We start from the raw sequence: 8,513 nt of genomic DNA, 5'->3' as shown, positions 1-8,513 counted from the left end.
AATGTCATTGTTTTGAGTCCCAGTTTGGGTCATAAATATTTTTCTCAAATATTTTAGTGCAGATACTTTTGTATTGGTTTCTTTTTACCAAACAGAGGCTATAAACTAAATGTTATAATAATGTCTCTACATTGGAAGTTGAGAACCTCATTCACTGTAACTCCTTGATGATATTTTTATTACTACTAAAACATCTCAGAGGGAAATGATAGACTACAGCTGGGCTGTTAGCTAGGGGTTGCATAGGCCTAAAACTGGGTAACTTCAACTTCACTGCTAGTCTATGTCAAGCCAACTTATTTGTTTTAATGCTCAAGTTGTGTAAATAAGCATGTGCAGGAAGTGTCACCAATCCCAGCTTTTGCAGCACAAATAAACACAAGCTATTTTAATACACATTGTAAATTGACCTGATCATCTCCCTAACATGAGTACAGCATTTTTCAAACTTCAGCCGATTGATTAATTAATCAAAACCTTTAAACCAATTTTATTCCAAACAGGTGCAAGTTTTTCAGTCTCTATCTCACTTTCCAAATGGCCAATTGGAATTGTTGAGAGAAAATATTGTATACTTTATCGAATAATCAAATAAGAGGAGATAGATAAATATATGCAGAGGTAGTCTTCAAGGACACTTTTTGAGCAGAATAGTGAAGTAATGAGGTTCATAGAATCCCTACAGTGTGGAACGGCCATTCAGCCCATCAAGTCCACCTCCTTATCCCTGCATTTCTAATAGCTAATCCACCTTGCCTGCACACTATGGCAACTTAGCATAGGCAATCCTCCTAACCTGCACATCTTTGGACTGTGGGAGGAAACTGAAGCATCCAGCAGAAATGGAAGGAACACACAAACTCCACACAGACAGCTGCCTGAGGGTGGGATCGAACCAAGGTCTCTGGTGCTGTGAGGCAGCAGGGGTAACCACAGAGCAACTGTGCCGCCCAATTTAAGGGATGTTAAGGGAGAGAATTCTGGAGATCAGCGTATAGATAATTGAAGACAGGGCTATCAAAACTGGGGCAAAGAAATTAAGGAGGTATAATTAGAAAGGATAGGAGGAATGAGTTGAGAATGTAATGCTGGAAAAGCACAGCAGGACGTACAGCATCCGAGGAGCAGAGGAATCGACATTTCGGTCATAAGCCTTTCATCAGGATTCAGGAGGAACTAAACCTCTCAAAGGGTACAGGATTCTAGAAGAATACAGTGGTCAGGGAAGTGGAGGGAGGTGGTTACTGTAATGAGTAGCTATGCAAGAATTTGAAAATAAGCATAAAATGTTTAAAATTATATAACACTGGTAACCATCGTAGGTCAATGTGCACAGGGGCATGGGTGAATAGGGCTTATGTGAGCTTGGGCATGGACAACAGGCATTTGGATTCTTCAAGTCTGTCCAGGTGGGAGATAGGAAGAGGTTTAAAATTGTTGAGTCTGGAGAAAACAATTTCAAGATGGTATTAAAGCGACTCCTGAGACCTGACATTAAAAGTAGTGGCATTGAACAACAAACCTGCTTCAATGCTTGATCTATGACACTGAGCCCCATTGTACCATGGTTACCATGACACTCATGTCAATTTTTTTCCTTACAGAAGCTTTTAGCATAAAGGTAAGTACACAGATCAAACCGTGGGAAGGTAAAACCCAGATATTGCAGCTACTTTCTTTTGACAGTCAATGTCATTTGTTCTATTATTTGTGAAAAATATGTATTCATTGTGATGTAAGTGACATGGAATCATAAGCAGGCAAGAATGCGATTAGGCCAGACTACCCTGGACACTTGGGGTCTACCTGGGTCATTTTTATCACATAATGACCGTGCAGTAATCCCTTATCACATGCTGAATAAGGAAACCATCCTTTTGATTTTACACTAATGCTTCAACCAAGTTAGTACCAGTTAAAATATGAAAAGCACAAAAAAAAAGCCCACTACTGCTGGTGAAAATCTGATGCCAGGATTTAGATATCATGAGTAAGAATTTACTCCAAATGTCAACCTATAGGGAGTCTTAAAGATCCCTGTTCGCTGCAAATTGTTGGAAATGCCCCATTCCCTTGAAAGTGATTGATTGCAGCTCCATGTAGAAGAACATCCCCTCCCTGTGTGACTTCAGTACATGGTAATGTTTAGTTATAAAATAGGTGTATGCATTACAATAGCTTGGCCACTGGATGGCAGCAGCATGCAAGGTCATTTCTCTTCTGTAAGAATGGTGTCCTGTGTTTAAAAAATTGTTGCAGTTCCAATTGTCAGAAGGTTTAATCCTGGACAGGGAACAGAATTAGCTTTATATTTGCTGCCATTAAGTAACTCACACCAATGCCAGCATCAAATAATGAGCTGTCGGACTTGAAACATTAACTCTGCTTTCTCTCAATAGATGCTGCCAGACATGCTGAGTTTCGCTAGCGATTTCTGTTTTTGTTTGGCATCTGAGAATGTTTTATTATTTTTGCCAAGGATGAAACTGTCACCCATTCTCAGTTACTCTGAAGCAAGGGTGTAAGGGTCTGAAAGGGTTAATTCCATGGCGTGCATGGAGCACCAAGAATGGTAATGATGTTATATCGGTTAGTAACGAGAACAGCTTAGGATACCAATGGAGTAAAATCTACATTCACGTCCTTCTCATAGTCTCTCTGACTAGAAGCAGAATCTTCTCAGTCCCTGAGGGACATGCTAATGGCAAGAAAGTTGGGTAAATAGTATGAGAAGGGCAGTTGGAGAGGTGGTGGTCAAGTGGTATTATCATTGGGATTGTTAATCCAGATACCCGGATAATGCCCTAGGAATTTAGGTTCAAATCCTGCCATGGCAGATGGTGGAATTTGAATTCAGTATATTAACAAAATCTGGAATTAAGAATCAAATGACGCTTTGGAAAACTCACCTGGTTCACTAATATCCCTGGTCTGGCCTACACATGACTCTTAATTGCCCCTGGGTTATTAGGAATAAACAATAAATGCTGGCCTTGCCTGTGATGCCCACATCCCCTGAATGAGTAAAAAGGGTTAGGAGTTTCATGAGATGAAAGCATAAATTACATTTTCCAAACAAGTGTTGAACAGTGAGATGAGATTCTCACTAGAGAGTGGTGAGAGGCCTGTTAGCATGCATTGATATCCTTATTGTTACCTAACCTCATCTCACTAATCTGCATTCTCTCAGATGCCAGATAATAAAAGGGATAGCCACAATTTCCAACAGGCAAGTCAGACCTGGCAACTCCAGCTCATTGCTTGTACCATTTTGGCACCAGGCACCAAAATCTCAGGGCACACCCTATCCACTGTGTTTAGCATTCACCACATACCAGTATCACTGCATTACTTTGGCACATCACCAATCCACTTATGGTACAATTCTTCATTGTAAGGTTGCATTTTGGACCACCAGCAGCTTTCATTGCTGCAAGGAGACTTTGCCCACAAGGACAGGCACTAGCTCATGGATTTGCCTGCATTTCAGGGCTGCTTTCTCATTCTCTTTGCATTCACTCACTTTAAGACTACTTTGATGCTCACAGCATCCTTGCTTTTTAGTCCTTTGTCCACTCAGCCAGAGCTTAAAAGCTCACTGTCTTATCTTGCCTTTAGCACAGACATAAAGCCAGGCAGCTGGACATGGTTGTCAGCTGTGATCAGTGAACGGGGTGTACAAGCTGCTGTACGGTATAGTGCTATGTCAATCTCATACCTACACCAAGCTCCAGTAACATATAGAGGAAACACAATGGATGTGCTTTGACTAAATGGCCATGTTTCAATGTCGGAGTGGAGTAGACCTCAGTCAAATCAAATCTGCTGCCAGCAATTAGGGGCTACCATACAGTGTGCTATAAGCACAATCGGATCTCAGTCCAGAGGCTTGGAAATGGTCAGTCAACTGCTTGAGGTAAACACAGTAAGGGCATTGTGAATTCTGTCAGTGCAGGAAATGAGCCACAGACAGTCCTACAGGTCCAGTGCAAACAGCCAGTCGATTCACAGTCAGTCAGTTGGGAAGTCACACACAAATCAGTGAAAGGTCTGTTCAGGCACCCATCAGGTCCATTTGTCCAAGGATTATTTGAAAGAATCCAAGGAGAGGGGGTTATCAAGGGATACTGCTGTGCTAGGGAAGTTGGGGAATCAGTGCGGAGGATTGAAGGCAGAAGAATAGTGAAGGTGGGAATTTGACACATGAGGAGCGGGGGGGGGAGTGACGAGGATGGAGCATTGAAGGATGTGGGAAACTGCAGGATGGAGTTTATTCAAGGGAGGCTTGATTATCCAACTCAGCCTGGGGCTCAGCACAACCTGTGCTGTTTTCCACACTTAGCCAAATCATAAGAATGTGATGGAAATGGAAAGAGGCTATGACCACAGCCAGACAGGGCAGATATAGAGGTTTGTTCTGAGCATATGGCCCACATGGGTGGGCAATGTGAGAGTTGCATTAATCAGGCATTTTCACAGTCCAGGTTAAAGTCATCTAAAATCTTTGCATTGTGTGTGTGAGACATAAGTAGTGTCCAACTACGTGGGCTGCAATTGCTGGTTCACAAGCAGTATCATTGGTTATTGAAGCTTGAAGATAGTCATCTCTGTGAAGCAGAAGTGATCCTGGGTGACTGTAAAAATGACTCCTATGGGCCACTATTCACAAAGACTGATCCCCTCTCACCTTGACTGTAAGTATTCGCCACCATGCTCTTGCGTGCAATAATGCCTTTCTTGGGTGATGGTTCTGTGAAAGTGTCCCAAGATATCCTAAGTCTGTCTTGGTGGTTTGGAGGCAAGGTCTCAGTAATCATGCAGTATTTACATAGTCTTTGTGATATGTCTGCTACTGCATTCATTGGAGTAGGGTCCTATGTCAAAGCACTATGTAGAGGCATTCCACAGTCCATGTTGTCAGAGTGCGACGTGTTCAACTGTTTGGAGGGTTATGCGAAACTGTCAATTATGAGTGCTGCGCATGCTGACTGCTCACATTATTGAGGACCTGTTCTGTTTCCTATGTTCTCCACACAGATGCAAGCGTGACTGATGGATCCTGCCACAGAAAGGGTTATGATTCGCTGTTGTTATGATGCTACAAAATGCAGACAAATGGAGCAGGTGCAGAAGTGACAGCAAGCCCAGGACTAGCAGCAACCTCCATCAGGTGCTGGACAGCCTCAATATGATGAGGTTACCCTTGAAGGTCTCCTCAGGATGTGCAGGAGGATCAGAGATTATTACCATTGATGCTGTTTCCTCCAAGTAAGCGAGGCACAGTATCACCCCACACTGTCCCGGGATACTGTCACTGAGCTGTGCTAACTGCTGGAATGAGACCCACAGCCTGAAGGAGCAAGTAGCCATCCTATCCCAGTGGTCATCAATAGAAAAAGGTGTCTTTCCATCAATCTGTGATAATTTGTACCATGTCCAAGAAGTCTGCACCAGGTTCCTCAGGGGCTACCATCATGTTTATATCCTTCAGAATTCTCATGGTCAGCATTTCAAGAACATTAAAAGGTTGGTTCCCGAGAGATGAAGGCTACCTTCAGCATAGCCATGGCTGATGACTCCATTATGAAGCTCTCTGAAAGAGGCCAAGCGAAGAAACAATGCAGCCCATTCTTCCATCAGAGGCATAGTGGAGCAGTCAATGGATCTGAAGGTGAGGCTTTGATGCTTGGATCAATTTAGGGGTGTGCCAGCATCACATCATGGACAAAGTGTGTTGTATAATCCTAACATGCTGTGTGCTACGCAACATAAGCAGGTAAAGAGGAGTGATGGATGCTGATGAACTGGGAGAGCTGGAGTAGTCTTCTGAACTGGAGGAAGAACCAGGTGCTGCTAGGGGAAGTGTTAGAAGCAGATATGATAGCAACGTTTAAGAGGCATTTAGACAGACACATGAACAAGCAGGAAATAGATGGGATTAATTTTGACTGCCATATTGTTGACACAGATATGGTAGGCTGAAGGCCCTACTCCTGTGCTCTACTGGTCTGTGTTCTAACATGACCTTCAGAACAACAGAGCGCTGCAGCATCAGACACTACAAGCCACATGGACTTAAATGACACCGTGTTCCAGTTAACAAGAGCTGAGTGCGGTGATCATTCATTGAATGTAAATTTGTGAGTGCTGAAAAGCCAACCAGTCATTTTCTGTTCCAAGAAGCAAATACATCCTCTTTTGGTTTGTTTTTTGCTTGCTTTTGTTGTTGGTGAATAAAAGTGAATCTTTGAAGACTTGACTATATATGATTATCCCACACTGTAAAAGTGATAAGGTGATGGGCTACACTGGGCATCAGGAAAAGAGTAGCATTGACTTAGACATTGAGTTAGGATTGTTTGATGAGAGGTGGTTAAGGATGGTGGTTGAGTAACTGTGTGACTTGGTTATGTAGAATAAACTGCTAGAGGAAGTGTTAGCTGAAGGTATAGTTATGACATTTAAAAGACATATGGACAGCTACAGGAATAGAAAAGCTTTGGGAGAATATGAGCCAAATGCAGGGAAATTTTAGTTTGGAAAACTTGGTTGGCATGGATGTAGGAATGTGCTGTTGTATGGGCAATGAAATATCAGCTGTGCCATCAACATGTCTTGAAAAACATTGGTTTGCGGTTACTGCCTCTGGGAAAAGAAGATGGTGAAACAAATCTACTTCACAGTACAACTTCTGTTTTTGTTTATTTTGGTTCACGCTAATTCAGTTCAGTCCAGGATTTTGAAAGATTCAGACTGGGGCAAGGATCAATGTCCTGGTCATTATCTTGCACCATCTATTTTGTTCCCTTTTGGCACTTGTTGATGCAGATTCATTGGGTTGCTGGCAATGGGGCAGTGATGGTTTGGACAGACCTCAATCTGCAACATGAGCTGTGCCATGCACTGGGTGAAACCATCCCTGCACGCACAGCACCTCTAGCTTTTATTTTATTTCTCAGCTTCTTACTGGTCGGACTTTCACTCCCCTGATCTCTTTATCGTATTGAATCTTCACTTATTTCAATCGTTATAAAAGTTTCTATCACTTTCCAGTGCCTCCCAGAGCATGCACTATCTTTATGCAACCTAGAGGTGACATTTCCACCATTCACAACACTTACGTAGATATTTTCTAACCAACCTGTTCAGAGATGTTATTGCACACCTCTGGAGCAGGTGGGTTTTGAACCCAGAGGTAGGGATGGATATTTTCTACTCAAAAATAAAATAAAAGGACTGCGTTGCTGGAGATCTGAAACAAACAAAAACAGAAATGGCGGGAGAAACTCAGCAGATCTGACAGCATCTGTGAAGAGAAGGCAGAATTCTGAAGAGCAGTCATTGGATTTGAAACATAAACCCTGTTTTCTCTTCACAGATGCTGCCAGACCTGCTGAGTTTCTTCAGCAATTTCTGCTTTTGTTTATTTTCAAAACAGCTTGTACAGAGATTCTACTACACAGCTCTGGAGCAGGTGGGATTTGAATTCAGAGGTAGTGACAATACCATTGCACAAGACCCCCAACCACAGCCGTCTAAATAAGGTGAAAATAATTGGAGCCGAATTTGAGTGCTCCCACAAACAAATGAGAAATACTTTAGGAAGGATCCAATTATTATTATAGTTTTCACATCCTTTCTTTGGGAAAGTGCAATGTCAAGATAGGATGGAGGGACAAGGAAACAATTAGATTTCAGATGCATGCTTCAGAAACAGAAATGCTTTCTGGTTTTTAAAAAAAAATCAAGTTTATACTACAGACTGCTATGAATGTGACCTAATATCAAAACAATTTTAAATGTGGTCGGTTCAACACAGGGGGTCAGAAGAGAGCTTTCTGCTGCATGAGTTATTAAGACAAAGCAACAGTAATAGCAGCAAGTTCCTTGTTCAACAAAAAGGGGTTCATGTGACAGTGCATGTCAACCAGAAAAACACAGGCAGTTTCTAAGGGGTGACTTTGTACGCCATGTAGGTGGTTGTACTTGACACCAATTACCTGGCTGTCTCCTCATTCTCCTGCATTGTTGTGTCACGCAGTCTGCCCTGTACAAGTCAAAAGTAAGAGCTGTCACTTCTGTCAATATTTCCACACTGATGAGCCTGCAACCAAGCATTGAAAGATCTTTCTACATCGCCAAAAGATAATAAAAGTAAATATATATTTTAGAAAGAAACTGCTCCACCTGAATCACGTTGGGATCAGACTCCGGGTGAATTAGGGAAGGTGGCTCGGGGTTGCGATGACCAAGTGGTATTATTGCTGTCTGTAACCCAGAGACCCAGATAATGTTCTGGGACCCAGGTTTGAATCCCACCACGGCAGATTATGGAACTTGAATTCAACAAATATCTGGAAATAAGAAACTAAAGATGACCATGAATCCATTGTTGACTGTCGAAAGAATTCATCTGGTTCACTAATGCCGTTTAGAGAAGGAAACTGCTATCCTTACCTGGTCTGGCCTCCATATGACTCCAGACCCACAGCAATGGGTGGACTCTTAACTGT

The sequence above is a fragment of the Hemiscyllium ocellatum genome, chromosome 28 (assembly GCF_020745735.1).
Source record: "Hemiscyllium ocellatum isolate sHemOce1 chromosome 28, sHemOce1.pat.X.cur, whole genome shotgun sequence".
Taxonomy (NCBI): domain Eukaryota; kingdom Metazoa; phylum Chordata; class Chondrichthyes; order Orectolobiformes; family Hemiscylliidae; genus Hemiscyllium; species Hemiscyllium ocellatum.
This window is presented reverse-complemented; position numbering follows the sequence as displayed.